This window comes from Cyanistes caeruleus, chromosome 5, assembly GCF_971803275.1.
Source record: "Cyanistes caeruleus chromosome 5, bCyaCae1.hap1.1, whole genome shotgun sequence".
NCBI classification, from domain to species: Eukaryota; Metazoa; Chordata; class Aves; order Passeriformes; family Paridae; genus Cyanistes; species Cyanistes caeruleus.
Window position 1 is genome coordinate 44,640,434 of NC_141705.1, and position 12,237 is coordinate 44,652,670.

Here is a 12,237-nt window from a genome sequence, read left to right on the forward strand (position 1 = left end):
TGTAAGACACATAAGTGAACCCACCATGCTGTTTTATGTGTGTGCAGACCAGCCTTTATCACATAACCTACTGCTGTTATCTTGGCTTATATATTTTAGTCAGTTCCTATTTTTAAGGGGGTTATGATGCCTCAAGGGCCACGTGCATCTCTCTGCCATGAAAGTCTGGAGGATTTTTTGCTCAGTAGGGCTGAGCTATGTTTCAAGAAAACCATCTCTGGGACTGTGTCTGATTTTTTGCTTTCCCTCAGACTCTGATCTAGGAAAGACTGATATCAAGAGGTGACTGAGTTTATTGGCAAATATTGATTTAATAGTTAAATTAAATATTTTTTTCAATACCAAACTGGAATTTTGTTCACTTCTGAGCAAAATGTGAATTCTTGTCCTAAGTCTGATTTGTTGTTATTGTTAATTTTTAAACTCAGCTCTGTTATTCAGTTCTTAGTTCTTGTGACTTCTGATTTCTATTAGTTGCAGATGCAAGAAAACCCTTAGATAAATTCCCTCTGTTCTGACAGATCCATCTTGTAACGACTTTGCTCTACACCTTAGTATGACAGAACCTACATTAAACTTAGTTAAAGTAAAAATATTCTGGTACAGAGTTCTGATGAAAAGACATTGTGCTGTTGCTAAAAGAATTTTTATTTTATCCTCTAACATCAGTCACTCTGTGGTGTTGACTAAAACTAGAGCAAATGGTTCTCTGCATCACACTGGGTTTCCATAAAGTACTTGTGGATCTCAGCTTCCCTAGTTATTTGTGTTTCCAGCAGTACTGGAGACAAAAATGAATTGATTTTTGGGGCTACCAAAGTCACCATGCTGTAGGGTAATGGGAGCTGCCATGGAGTGAATCTGTCTATTGACCTTTCTCTTTTCCAGCAGAATTCTGTGACTGCTGTTGGCTCTTGCTGTCACCAAGCAGGAGACATAAAACCTAGATATTAGTTCAGCAATAACCTGGCCCAGGGCTAGGAGTCTTTCTAGCCATTTTGGAAAACCCAGCTTTCCAGTTGTTATGCTCTTGGAAGTAGCTGTAGATGTTCCTTCTCTGTCACAGCAGCTAACCTCTCTGTGCTCTGGCTGTGCTCCCAGCCTGGGTGGTTGTGGCTGCAGCCTCTGAGTTACACACGGAGATGAGGTAATTTTCTGCTTCTCTGCCATCTGCACAGATATATCTGCAAGGAACAAAGGCTAGCAAATACCAAAAAATCAGAAGACCGGGAAAGGGAGAGGAAAAATAAGCAGCAAATGTTAATCACTGGGATAGTAGTAAAGCAATGCTTAAAAATGCTTTTGGGTGCATTAGATTGGTTTTTCCTCTCAGGTTTGCTCGGTCAGATTTGGAGGTAATGGTTTTCAGAACTTTCTAGATGACTTCAGTACATGCCTTGCAATCTAAGGGAGAAAGGTCTTTTATCTTCCTATGTACCTCAGCTGTGAGACTGGTTTCATAGCAGTTAGCTTACCTTTGTCTAAATGAGCCATGTGTGATAGTGCTGAGAGCTCTGTTCTTTTCCCTTGCCACATGGCAGTGTTCACACCTCAGCTGTTCCCTGCCTATACATATTCAGGAGGAAGTTGCAAGAGCGTGGATTTTTTATTAATAGAAAAAAAAAACTGGTTTCACTGTCCCTGTGTAAATTTGTACTTTTTTTTTATAGCCGCAACTGTATTTTTTTAATGTAATCATAGGAATCCAAGGGTCAGAGACTTCAGGAAAATGGGAACCATTCTGAGAATCTCAGTCAAGTTCCTAATGATTTTTAGAAACAAAAGGTGAAAGAGAGGCTGATTTTTTCTAAGTGGACATATTTTGGTGTGGATTTGACACAGGTGAAGGCAAGACTTATGTGTAATGTGTAAATATCTCCCCTAGTGATGGGGAGATTATTTAGGGCACAACTGCAATTTCAAGATGCATGTGTTCACTTTTGTAAGTCCTGTAAGTTTCTTTTTGGTACAGTGTATAAAATAACTTCTGTGATGGGTGAGAATCTGTGATTGAGCCTTTCTGAACAAAAGACTGAGGCTCTGGCAGATCTCATCTCCTTGCAGAGAAACTTCAGGAAGTTCTCATGATTTTTAACCCTATTTGCATGGGCTTCTCTTGCACCTTGCCCCTCTTTGTTGCTTTGTTGTTTTGGGATTATTTCCACTCATCAGCTAACATGAATTCACATTGGCTGCTGCTCAGTACTAATCAAAATGGCTTTCTTCTGTAGAAGCAGCACAGAGGAGAGATTCTGGTGCCCTTCCCTCTGAAGAAAAAGCTTGTATTGTGTAAACCTTTATGTTCTACAGCAAATGAAGCTCTTAAAGATGATATTAACAGAGGCATAACTGATCATCTCCACAGAAGCTGAAAACTGTTTCAGAGAGCCTTTCACAAGGCAGAGCTGAGGGCTAATGTATGTAGTGCCATGAGAGCCCCCTGTTGCTAACAGGTATTTTTCAGCAGAGCCTGTCGGCATCACATGAGGCTCTGGTCTGTCTGCTTTAAGTGTATCTGGAAAGCAGAGCTCCAGGCAGCATGGTGTGCATGTAGAAGGGTGCAGCTGCTTCACAATGTGAAGCTTGGTGTGTTGTGTGCAGAAGGAGCAGAGGAGAAAAACCTGCTGCCTATGTGTATCCCTTTCTTTCCTTCTGAATCTGCCCTATTCCATCTGAACATCTCCTGCAGTCATAAATACCATTTTTTTCCCTTAATGTCCTGTGAAAACACAGGCCTGGGGAGGGCTGGATATTTCCTTGCTCAGAGGAATTTTATTCTTTTTTTTTTTTTTTAAATAAGGAGAAGGATTTGGAATATAGAGCATCTGGGTTGGGGTAGAGGTGTGGGCATGGACATGCCACATATGTGGCACAGGGCCACTGGGGCTTCTGTTTCCCCTCCACCCCAAGGAGTGGCAAGGCTTGTCCTTCATCTCAGTGCTTGAGCAGACAAGGACCCAAGGAGGCTCAGTGTTGCCACCTGTGGCATGGCTCCCTAGACCACCTTTAAAGTTCCCTGATGTAGCAGGCAGGCTGCTGGAGACCAGTGTCTCCATATCAGCTGAGAGTATTTCAACTGCTCAACAAGGATTTTCCATTAAATGCATTGGATTTGATACATTGCCATCCCTTTACTTCCATCAAATGCTTTCTCCTCTGTTCCAGCTGGGGGCATTATGTTCATAAAAGTACAAACCCTAGGAGCAGTCCTGTGACAATGGCAGGATTTGAGAGTCTGGTGTTTGCTCTTTCCTCTGTGGGAAAAGAGGGAAGTCTTACTGAAATCCAAAAGTCTGTTCAGCTTCAGCTGCAGTGGGGGGACTTGGCCTTCACCCGTAACTTGTTGCTCTACAGGGCTGGAAAGTGAAGTGGTGTTGCCTGTACAAGGGGGAAATGGAAGCAGTTGAATGGCTCAGATGAATGTGTCTGCTCTTTGTCTAAGGCTCCGCAACATGGGAAATTCTTGGGTTTTTTGACAAAGGCAGGTTTAAAAACCCTGGGCACTAAAATATTATTAAAAGAGGACATCTCTGAAAATGTTGTTCTTGTGAGGTTTTCCATTGTTACAGCCCTGGAATCCCATACCTAGTCTTGTGTCCCAGTCCTTATTTACATGAAGCTTAAGGGAGTTGGATATTCAATTTTCAACTATTTGTTATCTCACACAATTCTGTAATTTCAACTTCTTAATCTGCCTTTAAAATTATATATCAGGCTCTTATGCTTCTCCTTTGGTGCCCAGGGCTTGATTTGTACATCAAAACTTTCCCTGACCTTGGTTGTGAACATTGGGCAGCTACCTAGCTATTGTGGGCTACATCAATCTTCTAATTTCAAGTTTCTAATTCATCCAATAGGAGGAAAAAGTACATTCCCTAGTGTTGGGGTTAACTTGGTAGAATGATACCACATCACTTGAAATTGCTTTCCATACCTGGTGGTGAATGGTGTGACTTAAGAGCAGCTCTACCAGGTGTTTTATTTTACTGGTAAGCATGCTCCAAAATGTTCTGGGGATGAGTTGTCTCACTCTCTCCAACAGCAATAAGGAAAAATTAAAGTCAGGAGAGGGTTGTTGGCAACTAAGTTACTGTGCCAGCCTGAAAGCCCAGCCTGTTAAAAGTGAAAATCCATTAATTAAGTTTTGATGATATCTTTCAGGCCCAGGACAGCATAGTCATAGCAACATAAAAAAGTGATTGGACATTGGATCACATAATTTTTAGGGTGTTTCCAACTGTGGAACATTTTGTAAATGTGTAATTAATTAATTGACCAGACACGGGATGGGCCTTGATAAGCCCACTGCACTGCTGTGGGGAGGGATGGAGAGCTGGTGGGACCAAAATGAATTGCATTTTGTCTTTCACAAATGCAGCATGTTGCTGAAGCCTAGAAGAAAAATATGAGTGATTATTGAAATTCTGTTCCTGTAATCTGCTGAGTACTGATGTCTGATGAGACAGAGGCTGTTTAGCAAATACGCCCTCGCATTGCCATTAGTGTTAAGTAATGGGACTTTAATATATTTAGTTATTTAGATCATAATAGTGTATCAGCTTGATATCAAGTACTCAGCATGAAGTCCTCTGTCTTAGTCCTACCTACTCTTCATTTATCAACAAATAGAAGCCTATGACAGTGTAAATACAGTATTGCAGAACAGAAACTGCTTGCACTCTATCTTTTCAACCACTGATATATTGGGCATGAGAACTGTTTGAAAACATGTTTACAGGTAAAAAACACAAGTTTAGAATAAAACTTGTGCATTTTTTCCTCTCAGAAAATATTTTTGATGCAAGTCTGGCACTTTTCCATTTGGAAACTCTGGATTAAAATTGCAACTTTATTCTATTTCATAAGGCACCCTCTTCCACCTCTACCTTGTACTCACACACACAGTGGTTTTTTTAAATCTGGAACCAATGTGTACATTGGAAAAAAAAAAAGTATTTTAAAGACCTCCAGATGAAGAGATATTTGGTTTTTTGTGAAGTTTTATCTGTGTGCAACGGGGAAATAATTTTTCAAGCATGTCTCTATGTCTTGCTTGTATTTGTAAAGCAATGGCAAGGCTGGAATTAGAAATCATGTCTGCTGAACCTCAGCTCCACATTTCTAATGCAGCCCATGCTTCTCCCAAGGTGGGTACTTTTAAAATGATGGCACAATCACTGAAATCTGAGATGTCATGAAAAAGAAAAACACAGTATTTCTGAAAAAACCTTGATAGAGCATTGGGGCAGATGGCAGTGGGAGAGAGATGAAAAGCAGTCCCTGGTGCGAATAAAATGCATTCTATTCAGTTCACTTTGGTTACAGAGCACATTGTACTGAATTTTATAACAGTGTTATCACATAAAAAGTTATGTGACTAGATGTCTGTGTTGTTGCAGTTGTCTGCACTTAAAGAAAGGCAATAATCTTTGTACCCTCAACCACCCACAGGAGTAGAAACCCCCTGAAAGGCCCATTTCTAGCAGGAAGGTTTGGAGCTAGGGGCACTCAGTCCATTGGACTGCCAGCTTTTGTGGTCAGCTCTACAACATTCTTGCAACCCGCAGGTCTCCTTCAGTGTTCCCTAGTTCCTTGTGCAACCAATTTAGACAGACCTGTCAGTTCAGAGAGAAGATTTTGAGAGCTGCCTACCACTCATTGCCACAGGCAAATTTCAGAATGGGCTAGTTCTTTCATGGAGGATGCTTTTTTAAAAACAAATGGGAACAAAATGGGATCTAAATGTCTTCATGCAAATTGTTTGCTGCTGTACAGCTTCTGTGTGAAGGTCAGATGAGATCACACAGATGAGCACAACACAAACAAGAGCCACAATCGTGGAATTATAGAACCACACAATGGTTTGGATTGGAAGGGATCTTAAAGATCATCTGGTTCCAACCCCCTGCCATGGATGGGGACACCTTCCAGGCAGACAAACTTCTGAAAGAATGTGCAGGAGGCAGGTGTAAAAATACGTAGTCAAAAGCTCAACCACAGGATCTTCCCTGGCATACTAGACATCATGGCTAAAGATGAGCTGGTGGAACGAACGTGGTTACCTGGTTTGGTTACACATAACAGAAAGTGTTTTCCCACTGGTAGCAAGTGTGTGATCATCTCTCAAGTGCTAAAGGAGTGTGGCTTGGCCTCTCTCTCGAGACTGATAGTGGGGGGAATGATGGGGCAACACACAACATGCTGCTAAATCACTCCTCAGAGTATCTCCTACTGCACACAGACACAGGAGAGTACTTGAGGCATTCTTCCAAAACCCCACCTGCCCTGAGGCTAGAAAAAGTCTTTGATCTCTCTTCTCATTTTGAAGTCATTCATCACCACTTCTCATTTTGAAGTCATTCATCACCACAGTGGTATGAAAAAAGTAAGTGGTTCCCCAAAAAAATAGGTGATTGCTTTACTTTTTAGCAATTTGAGGCAAGTTCTTAAAAGACAAACCCTGGGAGGCAAGGCAGAAGAAAATAGTTTCTGCTGTGAAGGAGACTTATTAAAAATAGGGAACATGTAAAGAAAATTCACTCTCTAAATATCAGCTGTGCACGTCCAAATTGATTTCATGAATCTACCACCTTTTCTCACCTTTCTCTCCCCTCTGATGAGGTCACTTTAATAAGTTTCCAGCTGCGATCCCAACACTTGGTGAAAAGTCTATGGGAAATCCATTCAAGTAGCTGTAGTTTGACATAAAGGCCTTCTATTAATGAAGTGACACCAGAAACATAGCTTTCATCTCCTGCAGGGTCACTGCTATAAGGAAGTACTTATGCTAAAGTCATTCTTTTGTTCGGAAACATGGTCTTGACTGAGGTGCCAGACCCCTGGGAAATTACATTTCTGTGGAGCTTGAACATAATGAGCAACAAGAAAATCCTACTAGCTCAAAAGCCAGGTTGGTATATTCCTGCTGCACCAACACCCCCAGGTCAGCAGCATTCAGGCAGCATCCTGTGTGCTCACCTCTGCTGAGATAATTGCTAACCTTGCAGCTCATTCCATGGTGTGGTGAGTTGACCCTGCCTGGACACTAGGTGCTTACCAAAGTCTTACTTTATGGCTCCCATCCTCATCAGGACAGGTGAGAGAAAATATAAGGAAAGGCTTGCTGCTTGGAATAAGCACAGGAGAAATCAACTCACCAATTGCTGTCACAGGCAAGAAAAATTTGACTGGGGAAAAAAATTATTAACAATCAAATTAGAGTAAGATTATGAGAAATAAAAACTAAATCTTAAGACATCTATTCCCTCACCCCTCCCTTCTTCCCAAGCATGTATATTAAATTCCCTGCTGCTGCCATTGACTAGGAGGTCAGAGTGCTGCCTGCATCCCAGTTCTCCATCTAAAAAAAATGTATCTCATCACTCAACTTACACTAGCAGCACAATGTGTGTCTCAGTGATTTTACACTTGCAGAAATCATGTAGCAATGCTCATGTCAAAGCTGAAGTACTGGTGCCACCCATGTTCCTCTGCCATGTTTCACCCCAGCTCCCCACTGTTCCAGTCCTAAGTGCTAATCACAACCCCAGGCAATTTCTCTGGAGAAACCAGAGAGACCTCAGCTGAAAGCAAGATGAGATGGCTCTTCATTGAGATTTATCTGCAGTGTCAATTGCAAATTTCAAAATTCCCGAAATTGTTAATAGTGGTTGCCATTTATTGATGAGGAATGCTTTCCTCTGTTTATTGGGCATTCTTGAGCTTTATTGAAAATAAATAGATTGATTCTTCCTAAATACATAAAAAACATCTGTCTCAAAGTCCTGGAGACCATCAGAAGTTGTCTGTCAACCACAGACCATGAGGAAGACCCCATACCTGCTTGTTAGTGGATGTCTAAGGTGATGACTGGGAGATAGCTTCTGTGCAAGGGCATCTATGGGTGTAGGCATGTCCTTGCTCTGACATAGAATGACCATTCTTATGATTTTCAGTGTTCTTGACCATGTGAAGCTTGTATTAAGAGGGGTCTTCCTAACTAAAGAAAAGTTTCTGACAATCTGCTTTTAGAGGTTATGCTTTTACAAGGTCAACAATTTCTTCTTGTTATGCTTGTTAGAGAGCATGTGCAAATGTGAATCAAGTTACAGGATCATTTCTAGCAAGGAAAGGCTTGAAAAAGTTCACCATTTTTTCTCCCCCAAGCTTCAAAGTGGGGAAAGGGAAAAACATGTTATCTGTCCTGATTTGTCATGTTTTTGTTTCTTGCCCCCACTACTATTTTTCCTAATAAAAAAAAAAAATAAATGGTAAGAACACTTAAAGGGGAGAAGAAAGAGGTCTGTTTTTCTGTCCTTAAGCATGGCCTTGCATGATGTTAGACTTTGCCTTGCTGTGCACAGTTTTGTTTGCCTGTCCTGGGCAACTCAATTTTACCCAGGCTGGAAGTGTACCGTATTCAAGTGCATTTTGTATGTAACTGCTTCCAGGTGGGCTTCGAGTTTTTTAAAGCCTGTGTAGAAAGCAATGGAAGCATTTGCATTTTCTTCTTGGAGGAGTTTAACAGGAGACACAAAAAAGGTGACTCAGTACTACTGATATTCATCTTCATTGTATTGATCTCCCATTTTAATGATAGAGGAAACATGTCCACTGGGTGCTAGTTCATTTTCAGCTAATTCTAATGGGAAAGGTTGGAGAGAAAAATGATTTTTAAATACTTAATCTCTTTAGCAATTAGGTGATTTGGGCTTTTAAATAGTATAAAAGGCTGTAATTTACAATTTAAATAGTGCAGATTATGGTTGCCCTGAGTCAGGAAAATGAGTTCTGTGAAAGATTTAATAGAAGTTGTCAGATGATGGAAAACTTTGTATCTGTATGATTAAAGTGCTCCAAAGTTTGCATTTTGCCAACTTTATTGTATAAACACCACTAACTGCAGAATCAGGCTGGAGATAGATCATGAAAATGCTTGTAGAGCTGGAATGCTATGCCAAAAAATACGTGCATCTAGGGAAAGGAAAATAGCTGTCAGATTTCTTGCCATTATTTAATGATAGAGATGCAAGCAGCTAGGCAAGAATATAAAATAGAGGGACACTCTTCCTGCAGGACTTTATTAATTCTATTACCTCCAGCCCTAAACAGAGAAACTTTGGGCTCGTACCAGAACTCTGAGCAGAAGGATTGTTTGCCTTTCTCCTAATTTTCTGTCTCCACTTTCAGGAGCCCAATGGTCTCTCCAGATTGGGAGATTCCAATTGTCTCTGCAGTCCCAGTGATGGGAAGAAAAACAGCAGCGTTCCTCTGTGCCTGTCTCGAGAGGGGAATGACTAATCCACAGGCATACAGACTGATAACGCTGGGAGCAGCCCTGTGGCATAGCAGGATAAATGCAGAGAACAATGGCATGGTTTCTTTTAGGGCAGTTGATTTCTCAACAAAAAACATGACAATGCTATGACTGCTGGATATTTGATAATACAGTTTTTGATTAACTGCTGAAAATGCCACACACTTTTGTGTTTTGTCTAAAATGATCAGTGACAAAAATTATTTATACTGTAAAGAGATGTATTTTGGCTTCTTTTTTTTTCCCCCCTCTCCTTGCTTATTGAGAGGGTAGTTTTCCACAAAAATAGAAGTTTTGCTTTGCAGTCTGATGTCTCTACAAGCAAAAGGTGAAGTGGGGAGGCTAAGGTCCTTGAGGAGAGAAAATCAAATTCAGGGTGCTGGGAGCTGTGTGAAGCAGTGCTTTGCAAGGATCTGAGTGACTTGACATTGTTATTGTGTGGCAAGACAGATGAGCTTGGAAATGTGAACTCAGAAGGGATATATCAGCTGAAGATCAGCTCTGCTGAGGCTCAACAGTGTGGAATGAAGTCTACCTGTGAGTTGAAGACATGAATGTCTAGTTTGCTTCTCTACCTGCTTTTGTAACAAAGCCAAGATGCAAGTCATTCTACAACAATTTATGTTGTGATATGTGAATGAAAGACTTAAATAGTTTTTTGAAACAGAGTTAAGCAAGGTTACAGTATTTAATTTTGTTTAAATGGAAGGGGGTTTGTACTGATTAAGAAGACTAGTCAGTGTGAATCTGTTTTCTGCGCAGCCTCTTTCCCAAGTCATTTGGAAGCTTTCTGTACCAAGAACTGTGTGACATATGAGGAGATGATGCATTCTTCCAGTCCTATGGCATCTGAAGTGGCATGTGGTATTTCCATGTGCTCCTGCTGAAAGAGGGAGCAATAAGTCTGCCATGTCTCAGGCAGGCCTGGTGGAACAGGATTAACGTGACTGGTGTGTATTTGGCTCAGCAAAAGGGAGTGCAACTTCTTCAGGGATCAAGGTAAAACAAATCATTTCAGTTGAGAAACTGTTCAATAAAAATGAAACAGCTTTTTTTTTCCTGAACTCTCATTCTGGGAAGGAAAAAAAAAAAAAAGATAAGCTAATGCTTTCTTGTAAGCACTTCTATCTTCTCCTACACAGAAGAAAAAAAAGATTGAATTACTAGAATTTCCCATTCAATAGAAACGTTGATTTCTGCCTGCCCTCCTTCTCCTGCCACATAAGGCAGAAGATTATTCTTGAAACCAGTAATAAAGGACCAGAAATGGACCACTCAGTTGCAGAGAAGAGTGAGACAAGAGTGTCAGTATTGCCATTTAAACATGGATGGTGTCAAAGAGAAGGTTTTTTTCAGAGGTGTGCTCCTGCAGTTCCTGGTTAGCCATTAATGCTGAAATGTATTCCCGCCTCTGTTTGCTGTGCTGGGCATGTCTGAAAACTTCCAGCTTTTTGTGCATGCATTGAAAAGTGAATTACACCAATTTGAAATGCTAGAGTCATGAGTGCTGAGAGCTTTTCAGAAGTCTGGACTAAAAAGATCTAAAAAATTTAATTTTGACTTGGGAAAGGAGTTATTGGTGGAGGGAATAAATCAAGGTAAATGTAAGATAATACTGAACAGAATGAGTCATGCATGGCAAAGAGCAATTTGCTGAATTAATGCTTCCTTTGTCAATGGGCATGTTTTACAGGGCTGGGAGCAGGGCTGAGATCTAGATAAGGCCAAAAATTTACTTTCTAGATCTAGAGCTGTTCCATCTGCATATTAGAGGAGAGGAAAGATGTTGGAGTCAAAGGCACAAGAAATACTCCTTTACTTGTGCTGACAAGCTCTGACACCCAAGAGAACACTAAGTTTAGCCTAAAACCATAGAGACAACTTCTAAAGTTAAGGAAAGAAACTCATAATGTGAGTGTGTAAGAGTTAACAAAAGTCACTGAGTGAAAAAGTTAGAGTTTAGAATTTTAGCTATATTAATAAGTGAATCCAAAATGAAGACTTTGGAGCATTGTCTCTTTCTTCTTGTTGTTCTTCTTCCTTCTTCTTCTAAGGGTTTTTGAGTAATATTTGAGGATTGGATAAAAAAGTCTGCATTGCAGCACACAGGTGTCAGGTCATTGGGTCACTAAAGAAAATAAGTTACTTAGCATTTGATTATTGAGGAAATAGACACATAAAAAGCCTTAGAGAGATTCTTCATCCCTCCATTTTGCACCTCACTGTCTTAGTGTGTGTAGCTCCTTGTACTCCATAAATATGTAATACATATTTTAAAAAAATAAACAACTGAGCCTGAACACAAGAAAACCGCCTCTCTCTCATCAATCTCAGTCCTGGGGAAAAGAACCCAACCCCAAGTGTCACCATGACAGAAAGACAATGTGGATAAGAAGCTGATGGATGTGGATTTCTTTCAAAGTAATGAGTTCAAGAAAAGGCAGAAAGGAATTTGGCCCTGATCTGAAGTGGGTTGGACACAGAGCAGGGAATATAGTCAGAGGAAAGAATGATGCTTCTCCAAGTCCAAGGGTGCCCCATATGAATGTGGTGGGGACAGAATACCCTCTCTGGTATGAGTTTGATAACCATGAGTATTGTGCTGGCCTAGTAAATGAGGTTTGTATGTTTTTTTGTGAGACTTGCCAGTTCCTTTACTGTCATGGTCTATTTTCAATGTCTGGGCATCCTATTTGTTGACTGAGTACGAGGCAGAGAGCTGGAGACTGCAGTCAAGGTTTACTTCTTTTCTGCAGTGATGTATCGACTTCCTTGCAGGATATTTCAGTGTTTTTTCCTCCCTAGTGTAAATATGAACTCTGAAAGTTGTATGAATATACACCTCTTTTAGCTTAGCATTTTTGCAGGCAGTTTCTCCATAGATAAATCAGTCTTCTGTTGCTCAGATATCTTAAAGGGTA

At 40.6% G+C, this 12,237-nt stretch overlaps 1 long non-coding RNA gene across 1 annotated transcript; it reads left to right on the top strand.

Annotated features, from left to right (window-relative positions):
• The first annotated feature begins 8,450 nt into the window (after window positions 1-8,450).
• On the top strand, window positions 8,451-11,626 carry LOC147653073 (uncharacterized). Its single transcript, XR_015286633.1, has 2 exons — window positions 8,451-8,541; window positions 9,190-11,626. It is a non-coding gene; the product is annotated as an uncharacterized LOC147653073 (long non-coding RNA).
• The last annotated feature ends 611 nt before the right edge of the window (window positions 11,627-12,237 follow it).